This window comes from Anomalospiza imberbis, chromosome 11 (genome assembly GCF_031753505.1).
Source record: "Anomalospiza imberbis isolate Cuckoo-Finch-1a 21T00152 chromosome 11, ASM3175350v1, whole genome shotgun sequence".
NCBI lineage: Eukaryota > Metazoa > Chordata > Aves > Passeriformes > Viduidae > Anomalospiza > Anomalospiza imberbis.
In genome coordinates, this window is record NC_089691.1 from 14,908,172 (window position 1) to 14,926,985 (window position 18,814).

The 18,814-nt window shown below is 38.9% G+C and overlaps 1 protein-coding gene across 1 annotated transcript in view; it reads right to left on the reverse strand.

The window, feature by feature from the left end:
• FHIT (fragile histidine triad diadenosine triphosphatase) overlaps positions 1 to 18,814 on the reverse strand; it is a 535,025-nt gene that overhangs the window by 232,150 nt on the left and 284,061 nt on the right. The gene's annotated exons all lie outside the window — the stretch shown is intronic.

Consider the following 18,814-nt stretch of genomic DNA (forward strand, 5'->3'; position numbering starts at 1 on the left):
GAGTGTTTATCTCAATTTCTGCAGAATTAGAGCCACAAGCATGGGTCCATAACAGCCATTATTCACTGCTGAACAGTGACAGTGTTGAATTCCCTGTTCACAGGACAGCAGCAGACAGCCCTCAGTCAGAACCAGAGCCCTGCTGAAAAGCCTTTCCCACATGCAAAGCCTTTAATCCCATATATGAGTGTAGCAACTTTTTTGTATAAAGTGTAGAGAAGGGAAGTAACTCCCCCAGTACAATATGATGGATGTGACTAGGGGAGATATATGAAACTACCCTGCAGCAGGAAATAAGAGGGAAGGACAAATCTTGCCCAATAGATTCATATTCTTTCAGTAAGCATGGTTTCAGATAGGCTCACCAAAACAACTCATCAGAAAACAGATTTAAACTGGAAACAAAATATCAGAATGAGCAAAAGTTGAATAACACTTTCAAACAGCATCATGAGAACAGGTTTACTGGGGATATGGAGTGGGAGGCAGAGGACAAAACCAGCCCTGGTTCTACTGATACAGCAATTCATCCCAAAATGAAAATCTGGAATGTACACCTCCTCACCACACTGGCCACTGACAGCCATGAGCAATGGCAATACTGGAAGGGGCTGGTTCACTCTATCTCCACTCCTATATCTACAAACTTTTCAATATCTCAAGGTATGTCACCACCACAAGTGCTTCAGTTAGAAGAAATGAAGGCTGTTTGAATAGAGGGAATTCTTTAAAGTGCAAGGGCAAGGTGCCTTGAACTCCTGATTCCTGCTGTGCATTACCCTGCTCAGGACACAGGGTTCTGCTCACCGGACTTTCCATGGCCACTGTTTTCTCCTCTTGTATGTAGGAAACAATTCTATAACAGCTGTGCTCACAAAACCTCCAAAGGTGCTTCAGCTGTAAAACAGGCGCTTGTTAAGATTTGTTTCTTGGAGTTCAGCAACAGGTCCACCCGAGGAACCTCAGCAGGAAGAGACTCACAGCCTTTGCCTTTGCCTTGCTGCCCGTGGCACTGCAGAGGAGCAGCTTTTAGGACAATGTGTTTCTTTGAACCCATTCTCAGCACCAGCACGCCCAGGCAGGATGCTGAGGAGTTGTAAAGCAACACTGGACAGTAATGTTGCAGATGACAATCCAATTCCAATTTCAAGCCTCACAGGGTGCTTTTACAAACAGCAGGGAAAAATTACAGGAGGTACTTTGGCACTTCCAACTTTTAATAGTCATTTTAATTAGATGATCTTGACATCATTTTCCTGCCTGTTTGGTAGTCTTATTTGGAAAACGGAATGAACACAAGATCATTTTGCAACATACAATAACATTTATTTTTTTCCACTACGTTTTTCGGAGCTTCCTTCCAGGGGAATCTTACCATAAATCAGTATACTCTGAATTGCTGGAATTGACTGTGCTGGCAGCTGGTGCTGATAGCTACAAATGTGAGTCGCAGAACTGTAAATTAAAATATAGAGCATCAATGGATTTCTTTAGGCAGAGACTTTTTAATAGCATTAAAGGAGTGACTGCATTTATGGCTCAAGTGGTATCTTGAGCTCTTTTCCAGCTTAACTTGTAAAGTCAGTTTAGTGGCAATGAGACTTCAGCAACTTTTTCCCCTAAAATTTATGTTTACAAAAACAAGAGAATGAAAATAGCAAAAAGAAAAAGCAGTCATTTCTTACTGGTGCCTCTTTTTGGGGAAGTGAAAAAACCAGAATAATCAAACCAAAGCCCTCTTAAAAACCCCGATCAGGGGTATGGCCATACAGGCTAGGATTTTTATGAAGATTAACATAACATCTTTGAGTCTGTGTCCCTTAGCACTTCAGCATAAAGATGATGAAACTATAAATAAAACTTCAGTGTACAGCTTTACCAATAAAAATACTTAGAACAAGTAACAGAGCTTTAGATGAAGTTGCAGTGCAAAATCCCAAGGATGATTTGACATCCCACACATTTGTCTCTCTGCCTTCTGGAGATAGTGATGGGCCAAATGGTATGTTTTATATTTACCAATATTTTTGCTATGACAGCAGGACCTCAGAACCAGGTTTCCATGGGGTATGTGTTTTTGAAAGCCTTAATGAAATTTTATTCTAGATACAAAGCTAATGAGAAAAACTTAATTAGAATTAATATCCTTTCCATGTATACTAAAATAAACTCTCACACTTTAGAAGTCGGAGGGAAAAATCAAGCCAGATATTTAGATCAAGCAAAATTGGAAGGAAAAAACCCACAAAAAAACCCACAAAACCAAAAAATAACCCCAAGAAACAACCAAACCAAACCAAAAAAACCCAATTATTAAAACTGGCAGATCAGAAATAATGGAAAAAAGGTTTATCTGTAACAAAATTTAAATGTTACATTTCAGTCTAAAACAAAAAAAAAAAAAAAAAAAAAAAAAAAAAAAAAAAAAAAAAATCAAGTAAAGTGCTAACTTTTAAGCAGATGGTTTGAAGGAAACCTTATTCTGAAAATGGAAAATATTTTATTTTAGAAACTGACAAAAGTAAATGTTTAAAATTATTTTGTTTTACATGCCAAAATGGAAATATTCACTAATTGCTGTTTGTGCCAAATGAAGCTCTTCTCCACTACATCTGTTTCAGGTAACTCAATTGTTTCTATATGCACATCAATCAAAATGTGTGCTAAGAGTCTGCATTACAGCAGAACTGCCTGCTATGAATGCACAGAGAATTAGCTGGGATGTGTCATTATACAGCACAGTAATTCCAACTAATCCTCCCCAGAAACCTTAAAAAAAACCAGCAAGAAAAAAGAGTCAATTTTACTTTCTCACTGAAAAAAGTCCCATCATTACATTCACTGACATTAATCATGTTTTTAAAAAATTGGATATTTTGAAGCTCAAAACACAGCTGGAATACAACAGTAGAGTAACTTATTCTAATAGAGATAAGGATTCCTCTACTCCTATACTGATAAAAGTCTGAGTCAAGATTTGCTGTATTTATCCTCAATGTCCATTCAGTGTAACTCAGGTACAGCCCTGGCACTTTGGCCTTCCCAGGCTATCCTATTCCTTTGGAATTCCTTTCTGGAAGTGCCTCATGGGAAAACACACGTGCAACTCTGGGTCCAATCTGCCAACCAGGGCAGCTGGAGCTCAAGTCAAGCAGATCAATATTTGTTAGATGCCTTTGCTGTGTGATTAGACTTGTTCATATTAGACCTCTGAATTCCAGAAAAAATGTGTAAATTCTGAATGCAGGAACCAGTAAAATTGTTTTCACAGATCAGAATGTAGCAGTACATGTATCCATGTTGTTTTTCAAGGCATTGCTTCATCTGGATGAAGGATAGCAAACTTAGTGGTGAGAATTTTTTTATAAATTCATATTTGGGAATTTGCAGATAACAAAGATTAGAAATTCTATCTTATATTAAGAACACTAAAATTTAAGGAAAACAAATGTATCAGATATCAATAAGATGTTTTTAATTATGTTAGCAGGTTTTTTTAGCTTAAAGTCTGCCTGAGACTTAATGATTCAGAAGTGATATTTAAATGGTGATTTCATCTCATTTCACAATTTCTGTAAGTAAAGCTTTTCCCTTTATTCCCTGGCAAATATTTATCCCTCTACAGAACATTTTGGTCCATCTGCCCCACAGCTCTTGGCTCCTTTACATTGTTACTATTACTATTATTATTACTATTATTGTTGTTATTATTAATAATGATTATTAAATAAATAAATAAATAAATGTGAAAGTGATCATAATTAGAGTCTGCAGAAAGCAAGTAAATCCAAGACAAGGTCAAATAAATGTTTTGCTGTCCCAGGGGCACCACAAGAAATGAAATGGTAGGAATTCTGAATCACTTCCCTGTTCTCTCAATGTCTGTTTACAGATGATAAAATAAAGTTTTCTCAGTCACCCACATACAGAAATCACAGCAGCAAATCCATAAGGGACAGTGTCCTTAATTCTGACACACCAGACTCACGTTATTGCACATTTAACCCCTGTTTCTTCTGATTTATAAAGGAAAGAAAGAAAGAAAGATGGGTCAAATTATAGATATAATGCAAAAAGATAATCAAAAGATGCTGAAGTTGTGCTAAAAGGCTGTCCTTTGAGAACTGAAGTGTGTAACTTTGTAATTAGACTTTGGATGAGAGGACTATCATGTCTTAGTCTACTGTTGTTCTTATCAGTGGTCTCTGGAGACTGTGGACAACATCCAGTAATGATTGCAGAATTTGATCATGTTTCTAAATTAATTGTGCTGTGGCCTGTTGGGAGTATGCAGTCATATCCAGTGGAAAGGAAGGCAATAATATTGTATCATGCCAAATAACCCCAAATAGTCATTGTACTCAGCCTAGGGCTGTGATCTAAATCAACTCAATTTGCATAACCAAGCTGAACATTTTCATTTACATAATCAGGTCTAAGTACAGAAAAGGTATGGAACTGCAGCACTAACGTACATTTCTCATTCAGGATTTGCAGTCTATTAGTGGTATTCAAATGACCTGAAGTTTTTAAAATTTCTATACAGTGTTAGCAAGACAAAGAAAGGGATTTACTTAGCTGAATAAGGTGGGGTTGGGAGAAAGATTAAAGAAAAGCAAACATTACAATTTTTTTTTTTTTTAAATTCCCACATGCCTGACCTGTCAGCACCTAATAAACAGGCATCTCAACATCTGTGACAACTCAAAGCTGGATTCTTACAAGGAACCAAGCTGCTGTGGAAAACCCAAACTTAAAGCCCACAAGCATATGCAGTACTTTAAGCAAAAAAATAGGAAAGGACTTTAGAGATGTTGCACTATGGAGCCATCCAAATGCTTATACCCATCAAAGCTTCACAGATTTCTAACTAAATAACCAACTGTTACTTCCAGAAAGTGAGGAAAAAATGTCATAGATTGGCATTTAGCAGAATGTGTCCTTTAGCACTGTTCAAGATAATGTAACCTCAGCATCTAAAAAGCCACCCAAAAATCACAGCAATATCCAGGCCACTACAGCTGTGTGCCCCTGGCTGCAGGTGGTGGCAGAGGGACAAGAGTGGCTCAGATTCAAGGGCTGCTCTGCCTGAGGAGATGAATGAGGTGAGCACAAACCTGGGCTCCCTATCAGCCCCCATGAATCTCTGACACAGCTGACATCAACCTGCTGGGTTTGGACATTGCCCCCAACACTGATCTGTGCCTTTCACTTGCAATTCCTATAAATCTTGGGTTGGGACACTTCTCCCTGTGCTCACTGCCTCACCCTGGGACAAAGGCCAGCACAGAAATGCCACAGTTCCCCCCATCCTGTGCAGAGACTGCAGTTCTTAACCCATTTTTGTGCTCCAAAAGCTTTACCTGAGCTTCCTAGCTCTCATCAAGGACTGACAGTGCTCAACAGATAAACTAATTTATTCCAAGTAGTACTTCAGAGAAGCTCTAAAATTCTTTTTTGGCAGCCGTGCCTCTCTTGCTGAGCATGAACCCAGGTGCAGCAGCTGCTTGGGCATTTGTGCATCAGCTGGCTGGGCCACATGTCCAGCCCAGGGCATCTGAGCCTTCCCAGTCAGCTCTTTGTCACTGCATTTCTGGGCTCCTTCTCATCTTAGCTGCAGGGCACCCCAGGAGATGGTAAAAATTGATTACACTTCAAGTAATTTCTGGAAAATACATGGCTGTTTAAAATGTGCTCCCATTCTGCAGTTTTTTCATTAGAGATAAAAACAAAACAAAACAAACCAACCAACCAAAAAAAAAAGCCCCCAAAAACAACCCCCAAATCCAAAAACAAACAAAAAACCCCCAAACCAAAAAACAACAACAAAACCCAGCCCCCTCTCTCCCCCTCAAGAAACCCAAAACAAAACAAAACACCCAGAAGCAAAGTAAAAAAGAAATTTGCAGCCCCACAAATAAAATCTGATTCACTTACAGTTTCTAACATTTCCATTCTGGCACTGCCTTTGAAAGCCAGTTTGAAACAACCCCTGCCTACCAAATTGCAGAGGAATTATTCTCAATTACAGCCCTCCATCTGTTAAAAAGTATAGTCACTGATCACTGTTGACCTCTCCTGTGACAGGTCAAACAGATGAAAAATTCTGACAGCCACTCAGTTTTGAAGTTCCAGGGGGAAGCAGACAGAGAAAGAAGGAGAGAAATAAGGTTCCTTTGCTCAATTTTATTCAAGTTTTTTTTTTTTTTGAAAGTAAAACCACATTTGTTTTCTCTCTAGTGAATAAATTGCACATGGCAATGTAATTTTCTTTAAAGTCATTAGCTTAATGTTTTAATTTTGGTATCATTTGCAGAAATCTTCACCCAATCAATCACTTCAGCTTTTGTTTCCTAGTTCTGGACAGTTCTGCTGAGCAGCACAACTTTGCTCCCCTCTCTGTTCCATCACCTATATAGGTAGGTTGCATATAAATCTGATAGGATTCAGCCAAGTCACACTGCTGGGAGAGACCTATTGCTGGGCACACCTTGCCAAGCCGCAGAGAAATCTCTGAAAACACTCTTTCAAAGCAGATTTGGGTTAATTAAACTTGAATGCATGAAGAGAGTCTCCTTTAAAAACTGTGTGACATTTATCTGTGACTGCTCCCTCCAAGAAAAGGGTTTCTGTGATGGAAGAGACACTGACCTAATGAAAGGTAAACACAAATCAGTCTCATTGAAGAGTGACTTAGCAAAGTCTATATACGACCACATCCGCAAGGTAGGGCTGTTAATTAGGACTGGGAACTACTTATAGAGCTGGGCTGCCACTTCTAAGGATTTTAAAAAGATTAAAAGGACTGAAGAAAGAAGTGTCCCCTCAGGAGCACTTCCAGCCCACATTTAGGTCAGCTCATGACTGATCCTTCAGCTATACCAGATGTGTTTTATTAGAGAATGCTGTCTTCTGCTCCCAGAAGAAATGCAGTTATTGAAGCTCACTGGAAAGAGCAAAACCCGGCTGGTGCAGCCTGGACAGGCCAAAGAAAACAGGAAGGCAACATTTTCAATTACTGTGAAAGTCTTACAGAAAATGCTGATATTCACATTTGTCTGCTACTCTGCTAACCTCTTGTACAACTAAAAAAGAAAAAAACCAGGAAAAGGAGGTCTAGAGCTATAGAGCTATTAAATAATTTCTTCTTGAGATCATTGTCTAAACAGGAGAAAAAATAAAAACAAGCAGAGAACCTATCGCTTCACAATGTCAAAGTATATAAAATGTGGGAATTTTTGCAATTAAAACAAAAGCAAAAAAACCAGTCAAACCATCTGATAAGACATCACATTTTTATTCCAGGTTAACCAGAGATGTCCCTTCAAGTCCTACTAAATGATTTCCAGGTTCGGATGCATGTGTGATGATGGAACTTGCTTAATTAGTTAAACAGACTCATCTCAGAAGAAAATGCTATTCTGAAAAAAAATTCAAATGATTTATTTGTAACATGTCAAATCTAAGGAATATTTTCCTACAGCTGTGCATGCTAACATAGAAACATATTTTTCATTGGCCATTTTAAGCAGCAGATAACTTCTTTGTGTAAAAAAAAACCCAAATCCAGTAGAAGCCTCTGTATCTTTGCTTAAAGTGGCATGAAACTATTTGGTTGTTGTTTCTGTCTCTTAACTAATTGTGGGACAAACTTTGGCTTTTGTTACTCACAGCTTAAGACATGGGCAACCCCACCTGAAGCTGGTCCTTGAGGGCTCTTTCTGCCTTATTCTTTTATACACATTACTCTCTTACACTTGCAGGTATTTTCTTCATTTCTTGATTCACTGTTATTGTTCTTTCCTGCAGTCTCACTGTTTTTCAGTTTCCTGTGAGCACCAGAGCTGAGCATGGCATCCTAGCACTGGCCCCCTGATGTGATGAGTGAGAAAGTGAAAGGCTTTGGAGATCATTTCAGCAGCTCCACTGAGAGCAAAGACTGCTTCAATTTCATCAAAACAAAAGGTGCTGTGGTCATACAAACTGCAGTTTGTCACCTGAAGTTAACAGGTTAATATTTTCAAACTGAATTCTAGATACCAATTCCCCAGAAAACTGATTAAAAATAATAAGCCCATTTTACTTGAAGTGAAATGCACGTGTAGGAACAGGAGAGATCCCACGGCAGGTCTCTAATGCAGCAGTACCACCTGAAGCCCAGGGAAGCTCTGGTGATTGAGTAGGTGATTGTTCTTGCATCTCCCTGAAATATTACAGAGGCAGGGTCTCACTGCAAGGACAGGTGGGGGCTGAGGAGTAAATCTGAGGACCAAGATCTGGCACCAAAAAATTGGACATGAGGCCTTGGTGTTCTTTATTCCTATGGTGATTTGTTTGTATAGTCTCAAGAATGGGCATCTTGCCACTGTAGGTGATTTTCAGCTACATTTTGACCACAACTCCTTACAGACTTTATTGCTGAATCCTGAAAGATGGATTTTTTTCCAGGTCTTACATATTGCTTGGCACTGCTGAAAGATTTCCACATCTTTCCCTAGAAAGGATGAGCAAAGCAACTACAGCACAACCTCTGGCATGCTTCACAGCCCATCTTCAGCTGTTGAGATGCTATCCTGACCAAGGCTAGCAGAATATGACCTGCATTTCACCCAGTCCTTGACAATAAAAGACAATAATTATCTTGATTGTAATTGCAATTCTAATAATCTGACAAGAGACATAGCTCAGAATATACTCAGGAGAGCTTTATCAATTAAAGTTACCTCCTCAGTTACTATTGCAACCCATACAAGGTCTGCAACACTTTTCAGCTTTGCTATCTTGGGTGGTGATAAATACACTTTTATGACTTTCCAGATGTTAGTGTACAAAGTCTCTTTCATTATTCATGCTCCATAAACCCATACGAAGAGCTGGGCACAGATCAAGCACATGGGAAACCTAATTCCTACTATCTCACCATATTTTAGATGTAATTTAGCAACAGCATGCTCAGTGCCCTTATTTATGAAGGTTATCTGCCTCAGAAATATATAAAGCCTCTACTTGTCCTTTTACAGAAGTTTTTCACTACTGAAGATTGAAACATATCATAGCTTAAGTCACACAAACAGCAAGGGACACAACAAAGCCTGATTTAACTGACAATCTCTGCTTTGAAGGTAAAACTTCCCAAGCAGCTTAGATCCAGAAGTTGACCCGAAGGCTCATCTAACAACATTTTATGTTGTTAAACATGAAGGAGTCAAACACTTAAAGAGCACAGGAAGGATCATGCAACCACGGTTGCAGTTCTCTTTTTTAAAAAGGATTTTTAGATGTTTATTTTGCATTTTAGGAGACTGAGGATCTTAGTTTAAACCAGTTCTTAGCCACGTTTGACCACATTACACCGTAAGCCTTCAAATTGAAAAACCAGGCTTTTGCTAGTCAACTAAGAAATGCTACCAAAACAGCTATTTTATACTGATGTTGGCAAAGATGAAAATACTTCACAAGCTAAAAATTTCTGTTCACATTTTCCATATTAGCAGCGTGGTCTCCTTTCTGCAGATGACTTCCAGCCTCTGGGATCAGGAATCCCCAAGCCAGTAGTGAGCCACAAGCAGAACAGCAGAGGAAACTTCAGATTCAGATGTCTCCCTCCCTTGAAAAGGTGTCAGTGGAAACATCCCAAATTCCCCTGATTCCTCCCTCACAAGGGGCACACGTGAAAGCAGAGGGACATAAAATCCCAGCCCCAAGTGACACAGGGCATGCAAACTGTCCATGAGGAAAGGGATGTTCTGAGACAGTCAGAGAGCCGTGAAGACAGGGACTGCACCGAACCTGCCAAGACCCACAGGTGAGTTTTGCCTGTTTTCTCACTCTGCAAGATGCTGCAAAGCAAACCAAAGGACACAAGACTTTGGGGAGACTCAGAGAGCAGAGCTCTAGTGGCAGAATAGTCTTTCTTGCTTGATGAAGGGTGGAGGCAATAGGAACTTCTCCATCTTAATTCATAGTGTCCCTTTCCCTCCATGCAGAAATAAAGAATGCAGGGAGTGGTCTGCCATAAGCAGTACAAAATGAACCAAAATCCTAAACTGCACGTATTTGTATGTAGGTGGCTGCTACCTTTTTTAATCATAATGTTTCTTTGCCAAGAGATCATTTACAACATATGTATCAAATCAACACTTTCACAGAGCCAACTGTGAAGGAAAAAAAAAAAAAAAAAAGTTTTTTTTCTTATTCCTGTAAGGGACACAACCAGAATAAAATAATTGCAACCCTTTTTCAGCACTAAGCACCCTTCAAACCTCTCCTCATCCACAGGTTGGGCAGTCCAGCTCAAAGGAGAGTGTCCCACTCAACTTTCTGGACCCAAAAATTCAGAGAAACAAATCCCCAGTGACAGCCAGTGTGATACCTGGCTCTCCATCCTCAGCTTGATGAGTGTGTAGAGGTGAATTCATGGTGCTGTCCTCCCTCTATTGCTGACAAAGCCCCTATCCCAAGCAAGGGAAATTGGGATCAGGGCTCCCTGGGACACACCATTGTGCTCTGCACACTCTGGAAAAGCGTAACAAGGTCATTCACACCCCACAGGGAGGGCTGGATTTGCACCAACAAAACAAAAAATCTGGTGTTACATGAAAGAGCTCGCATTGCCTTTTAAACTAAACCAAGGTAAATGGGCTTTAATTTACCCCAGACATCCCTCCAGCACTCACCTTCCCTTCCAATACTCAGTTGCAGTAACACTGAATTATCTTCTGACCACCTCACTTCAAACAACAATTCCTCGGAAGTGATAAGCTTAGAGCTAAAAGTGATGAAAAGTTTAGATTATTTCAAGGGTTGTTATTCTGAAAAGCTCCAAGCTTATGACAAACAGGAATTTCACAAGTGATTCACTGAAATTAGGACCAAAACAAAGGTGTAAGAAACTTTTGAAGAAAGCATGAAGTGACTGTACATCCACATTTGTCATTCTATAATATCAGTTCTGTTTCTAGGAAATCCTGCCTGCCTTTCCTGATGATGGGTATAACAAGTGTATAATTTGCCTCAGAGACAAAGCAGAAATTAAAAATGCATTAATTCATGCAAAATGAGATCTGGGATTGATATCTGTTTTGTTTTGTTCTATTATTAAAATAAGAAAGTTTAAACAAGAGGGAAATTTGGTATGAAACATAATCCTTAAAGTCCTAGGGTCCACTACAATGCTTGGACAAAATTCAAATACATTTTATCCAAAATATGGCACCAGCTTCCATCAAAAAATTATATGTTCAGTCACAAATGGTTATTGTAAAATCTTTATTAACCTAAGTGCATATAAAAATTGTGAATTCCTAATACAAAGCAGTATTTGACTTTTAAATTTCATTTTAAGCTTACCCTGTTCACTTGGAATGTGATTACAGAGTAAATTAAAAAGTAATCACATGTGAATTACATTTCCTCATGAATGTAATGACTTCAGGAGACTGATTAATGTTAAGCAGTGCCTGTCCTACCTCATGCATACCTTCCCAGGTGAGATGTGCAAGATAGCTGTCGTGAGTTGATTTAATTTCCTTTCTCTGGTAGTCCAGTGAGAAATGTTGAACAGAAACCAATTCAGCACGTTCATTAGATCTGTATATGTTCACTTCTTTTGTCCACCCAAGCACCATCTGCAAAATGCTCTCAGTGTCAGCTTATGATTGTGAGCAAGACCCCAGAGACTTTGCTCATCCTGTACTCTGCATCCGAGCCAGGAAAACTCTTTACATTTAGATAGAACAACTCAGCTGCTGCGTGGAGCAGCAGATACATATGTGTCAGCAAATTAAAGCCTGATGAAAAAGAATGCCTTGTCAATAAACTAGGAAATAGGCCTGTCTAGGAAAATACACACAGCAATATATATATATACACCCCTCTAAAAAGCTGCACATAATTCAAAACAAGTCTAAAACATTTTCTTTAAGAATTATTTTAAAATGAATGTAGGTATTACATTAAAAATCATTAAATTTACAGGAATGATTTATTATCTATGACAAAAACAAATGACACAAAATTCTGTCTCGACATTTGAATGAGCAATAGTTCATTTCAAAATTTGTTTCCCAATAATTATTTTTAATTTAAATGAGAAACAGAAAGGATATTAGCCTTATTCTCAGTTTGTTTGGATCAGTTCATCTTATATTTCATCTTTTTCAGGGAAAGACTCATATGCCTCTTGTATTCTTGACTTTTATAATAAATAGGAATCTGCTTAATATCACAGCTCAAGTTAGTCACAAGAAATAAAACCAACTTTTTGCACAAGTTTGTATGTTTCTATCAATGGTTTCTATTCAGAGAATCATATTTCTGGACCCTTTTGTAAGAAAACATTCCACAAGTCACAGAGAACCACAGGATGTTTAATGCACATGAAAAGAGGTAAATGCAGAACGTTTCTGAAACCAGGAAAGGAAAATGCATCCAAAGGAACCAACCCTGCATGACTCAGCACTGGTCTCAAAGGGTGATACTGATGTTTTTCCAGTCTTAAATGCCCTGATGGGCAATAATGAAAGTAAGAATCTAGGGACACCAGCATTTACAAAATAAATCTCTCACTTTGTTTTCACCCAGACAGAAGAAAAATTAAATTTAAAAAGTATAGACCCAGCAATTATTTTAGCTGTATTAATTTTGCAGCTTAATTCAGCCTTGTAAATACTAAAGACAAAAGCATAGTCTAATTGTTCCAGAGCCAGTTCATCTCTGATGGCAAGAGGACTGTTCTGAATTCTAAGTGTGCTTTTTCGTGGCAGCTTGAGAATAAATTCCAATATATTAACAAGGCTTTTTGCAATTATACATTCATATGTACATATATTCATTTTCATCACCTTATGTTGTCACTTTCCATTATTTCTGTATCCTCAGCAGTAAGACTTTGTTTCTCACTGATTTTCCTCCCCATCCCAAGACTGCTCCATCCTTAGCAGTGCTCCCAACACAACACATCCCAAAGCTTCTCCTGCCTTTGCCATCCTGGTTTGAGCCCAGGTGGAGCCACACTCTCACAGCCTCATTTTTTGGCTGGTCTGGCTATAATTCTCTTCCACCATCCACCCATGTCCAAACAGATCACATTTTAGACTTATTAGATAAAAATTTCACTATTTAAAACTCCATCTCTATTCTGATGCAGCAACAAAAAAAGCTCTGCAAACTGTACTATCTCCTGGTAGGAATAAAAATCCCTGCAAGTAATAACTTTTTTTTTAATCTATATGTGAAACTTCAAAATATCAGAATATCTTCCTAAAAAGAAAAGGTCACCTGTGGTAAGGGACAACATCACTATGTGACTATTAATAGAACTCTGTTTTCAAAGGGGAGCCTTTGCATGTTGTGCAGTGTCATGCTCCTTTTTCAGCCTGTGGGATTATTGCTTTATACTTTCCTCTTGACACCCAGCACTCCAGTTTCCCTTCATGAGAAGGGCATTTAATCACCAAACACCATTTTTCACAAAACATATGATGGTGCTCTCCTCCTATCTGCTTCTTTTTATTTTATTGGATGTTAGGATCTCAAGAGACTATTCAAAAAGACAGCAAGAGACACTACTGCCCCAACTATCATTCTGTTTCTTGAACAATAACTGGAAATTAATTGGCATTAATTCACTGGCTCAGAGTTGTACAGAAGATGTTGCTTGCAAACAGCAGCCATGGTTGACTGATTACGGATAGGCAATTAATTTGGAAAAAGGGTATTGTAAAATAAGAATCCAGTATCATCTCAGTAGGTGTCACTGCAGTCAGAAGAACATGTCAGAAAAGGAATGCCAAATATTTAGATGGCACTGGCATCACCTGTCCTGCTCAAAGGAAATATTTATACTATTTACCTGGCCTCTTCCAGTTTTAAGTGTATCTTTAATCACAAATATTCAGTTCAGAGCTTAAGGTAGTTGTTTGCTGCAATAAAGATTCAGAGGCCAAGCACAATATTTCTCTGCCCAGAATGAGCCTCTTGCAGCACACACTGTTTGTAATGACTATAACCACTGAGACATTTTTCTGCAAAATGTGTTTCCTGAATTATAAATGAAAATAAAATGAAACATTTAGCTTGACACAGGTTACTTCAGTAGGCACCTACTGCCATTTTTCAGGGCAGGATGTTTTCACAAGCAATGCAGTGAAGGGGACAGAATGTTAGTGTGGATGTCAGGATGCCTGAGTCTATTTGAGCTCTGCCATTCATTCACCATCTTCTCCAAACAACATCTTACCTCTGCCCTGTTCTCCTGCCATACTTGCTTCTTATACTTACTTAGCCTTCAGTCTTTTTAAAATCACTTTTGTGTTTGTGCAGCCTGTAACTTGGTGGGGTTCCAGCTTTGATTTAGGTCAGAGATCATGGTTGCAGCTCTGATGGAGGGGTGATGTCCTGTGCCACTTTGTCCCATGCTGGCTCTGCCCCTCAGCACCAGCAAACTGGACACTGCCCACTTCAGACAACATGGCTTGGGCCAGTCCTGTTTCTTACTGACCTATTGTTTTTCCTTCTTCACAGACTGTACAATGTCCATAAAGCAAAAAAAAACCCCAAAAAACCCTTGGTAAGCTCAGCATTTCTCTACTACCAGCACCTAACCCGCAAAATATAAAACTACCACGATTTTAATATCAAATGATGTTGCATGGCTGCGATGGATATGGCAGCTAAGGGCAGTGCCCATATGCATTTTTACAGCCATATAATAAATTTTTTTCTGTTACAAGTTATGTACTGCATAACAGTAGCACAATCAACCACTGAAATGTGCCACTTAAGAAATCATAAGGCAGCCTAAGGAAAGATTTTAGAATAGCAAACCTAAAATTTTATCAAGTGTTCTGCTATTTCCCAGTCAATTTTGAAAGGGACCAAAGCAGAGAAAGAATTTTAGAACACGTATTTACAAAGGGACACATTTCTCCTCTCAAATAAGGCAGTAGAACAAAGAAAGGGGGAAAAAAACCCCAGCTCACATCAGGGTGTCATCACCTTTCTGAGTTACCAGAAAGCATTTCTGAGTTACCACAAGCATTTCTAATACACAAATATTCTCCAGCTTACTTGATATTAATGGCTTCCAACTGAAGAGCTGCCCGGCTTCCAGCACCATTCACTGCAGAAGGTTCCTCATGCCCCACAAAAGCACAGATCAGATACAGAGTGAGCATGAGACCTGAGAGACAATTTTTGCGTCCTGACAACTTCCAAAAAAATCTCATCCCTGGGGCTCTTTTCCTTAAAGCTTAGTACTCCAGCTGATTCCATGGATTTGCAGCTCGGACATGCCAGAAGACAAATTATCCCAGAGAAGCTTTGTGAGGAAGGTGGATGAGCTAAAGGGAGCCAGTACCTCCCCACCACAGCCACTCTTGCTATGGAGCTGCACGTGTGGCTCTAACATGGCACGTGGCAATTAAAGCCTTCTAAACAAAGTCAGCTTGGAAAGACCTGAAAGGATGGGTAAAACTGTTCATCTGAACTCACTTCACTTTGAAAAACTTGTCTGACTGTTACCAAGGGACAACAGGAAACCACCACAATTTTAATGGTCTGTACCCCGTGTGTAGAACAAATGTATTCAGCAGTCAACATATTGAAATGAAGGAAAATTAAAAATAAAAAAAATACCAGAACACTCATTTAGGATGCAGAAAACCTAACTGCAAATCCCTTTGCTGTTTCTCTCAGTAGCTTGAACCTTGTTCCTGCCAAAGGAATGCCCGAAGCACTTAGTAACTTTGGAGTGGAGCAGATTACTTGCACTTGTATTTTGTAAAATCTCTCAATAGATCTTTTCATTCCAGTGAAAATGAAGCTGATTTCACAGTATCATGTTTTTCTGCACCTTGGAACTGGAGACTTCCTGCCAGTTATATTAACATTCTACATGCCTGCATTCAAGAATAAATGAAATTACCTCAATCTTCTCAAAAAACTTGAAGATAATTCAGGATTAATTTTCTCAATAGCCTTGATCTGAAATGCTCAAATATGGTTTGATTCATTAAAGTGTTAAGTAAATATTTCTTTAATAACTGAATTTATCTCAGCATTCTGCCTTTATCATCTATTGCAAGAAGTTGAGGTACTACAGAAAATCAATTATTTTCAACAAAGAAGTAAAGACATCAGTTAAATCTCCAGTAGTTACAACAGAATAGTCAATTTAATGGATTGGTATTTTTTTCTGACTTTTGCAGTTAGGCTTCTGGCTTCATTCATGCTAAAGGGCAGCAATGAGAGACATAACAGTAATTGCTCCAAGTGGCACCACAACCTTTAGGCATCATTAAGAAATACAGCCAGCATTTTGGAAGAGAGAAATTATACCCTTATACTCCGTAATTTTTAAGACAATTGGCTGAAATACCAATTCACATCTTCTGTCCTTTGTCTTACCAATAAAATAAATAAATTATACTCTACTACTAAGGGTAATAAGAGGTACATTTTCCTTTTGACAGAGATATAAAACTGTCATTAATATGTTATAAGGGAAGATTATAGTCCTAAATGTAGCTATCCTTTCAACTTCTGACATGTCAAATTAATCTTTGCTTACACCATTACGTGAACTAGACCAAGGATGAAAATTCATGCCTCAGTAAAATGACTCTGCAAGACCCCTGCAATACTGAATTTCCATTGTTAAGTGAGAACATGTGCCCCATTGCTGCCTTGAATGGTATGTGTAAGAGTCAGATATTTCTATGATAATTGACAATATAGCCTCCTAAAACTGTTAGCAAGGACACAGCAGTACAAGTGCTATCTTCATTGGCTGAATTTTATCTACGAAGTACAAATTACACATATAGTGTATATTATGTATATTTATGTTCAGAGTTACTAATTCATGATTCAGATGGTTAACGATGACAGAACTTGGACTGTATTAAAAGCCACACAGCAGATTACAAATCTGTTTGACTGCTCAAACATAGACCTAATCTTCACTTCTCGATAGGAATGGATTCAAAGCTGGACTGCCTAATTTTAAGATTAAAAATGAAATAAAGACTAAGTTTAATAACATTCACAGTGTTTAAACAGAGATTGCCAGTTGACACCTCCTAGGGAAAAAGCTCAAATTAGTTCTGTCAGCTTCCTTTTGAACAGTTATGTGTTACAGTGATAAGAGGGGCGGCAGATTTCTTTTAAAAGTCAACTGCAGCCATGTTCAGAGGACCCAAGCAGAACATTGTATTATAGGGTAAAAAATGAAAACAAATGCAGAGATTGCTCAGCAGAAATAATTTTCAGAACTTCCAACCATGGCCATGTAACCCCAATTCTTCCGTAAACACATTGCACATTACAGGGATTCAGGAAGCTAGTAAAGAAAGATGAAAGGATGGTGCTTCCTCACAAAAAGCTTCAAACAACTGCATTGCTCCACTAGGCCTTGCTTACTATCAGAAACTTGGACTGTTCAGACTGTGGGTTCATTGGTAGCCCAAGGAAAGTAAATAAAACTCCACTGTATCTCTACAGTTTGTGTTTTTAAAATATCACATTTTCCATATAAGGAGGAGATACAGAGTTATCAAACAACACCTCCAAGGTTTTAAGCCAGTGTGACTTGCACCTCTTGGTCAAAAAGTGCACTGAGCACCCATAAATGCATTGCTTCAAAAATCTGGGAGAGGTTTTTTAGTATTGAAGTTCTTGCTGCCACCACATGGTCCTTTGACAGCCTTCAATAGCATTTGTGAAGCGGGCCCCAGAGAGGCCAGTCCTGGGGAGCCCCATGCAGCATCCAGGGGTCTTCACAGAGGCACCACCAGCTGGAAAGCCCTCAGGGACAAAGGGTTTGCACAATCTCCCACCTCCACAGCTGGCTGGACAGCTTGGCAGAAGCTCCTGAAATGAGTAACTCACAACAGCTATTCATCAAATTGCTTTACTTTGGTATTCTTCACCTTAGAGCAGTGCAGCTGATAAATCTCTTCCTCTGATTTTGGTATGGTTGATCTGATGTTCAGCCAGAGCTGTTGTGGGCCCTTCCTCTAGAAATAGGAGCCTCTGTGAATAAAGCTCTTGGTGACTATTTCCATCTCACATGCCTGGTTGTGAGGAAATGACACACAGTAATCTCTTTACATGGAAATGACACAATTTCATTTTCTCCACACCTGTCAGGCCCAGAAAGACTGTTAGAAATTTCTGCTCAAGTGATGAAAAACTCAAGGTAAGATTTGGTGTGTTGGAAAACACTGTACCTTAAATTGGTCCCTGACCTGGGTTTCAGTACTACATTTGAGCAGTGAAATCCCTCACTTGGCTGGGAATGATGAAATCTCTGTGGCACGCTGATATTTTTAAGAGAAACCTGACGCAGTCTGCTACCAGACAGAAAGCTGGAGAGTATCCAGTGAGACAGGATATATACAGAATCTACCGTGTGTGGATCAGGAGGGCATACAGAAAAGCAGAGGTGTGTGCTGTCTATAAATACCTGTACATATATCAACACACACGTGCAGAGGCTGCTAAATTATAACTGCTAAAATTACACATTTAAAGAGTATAGATTCCATCTGATCAATCATTCAGGACAGATTTACCTTTAATCTGTATAAAGGACATGATGAGAAAGCCAAATATGTCACTGTGAAGATATGCTAAATCAAAGAAATTCAGAGTGCTTTGGGCAAAACCCCATTATTATTACTTTAATCACATTCTTATAGGGAAAGTGATATAAATGTGTGCCATTGCTGGAAACCTGACCAATTTCTTTGATGTCTTGCCCAGTGTGAAGTGAGCCAAGGATGCCCTGGAATCACAAAACTTTATTTGTAAA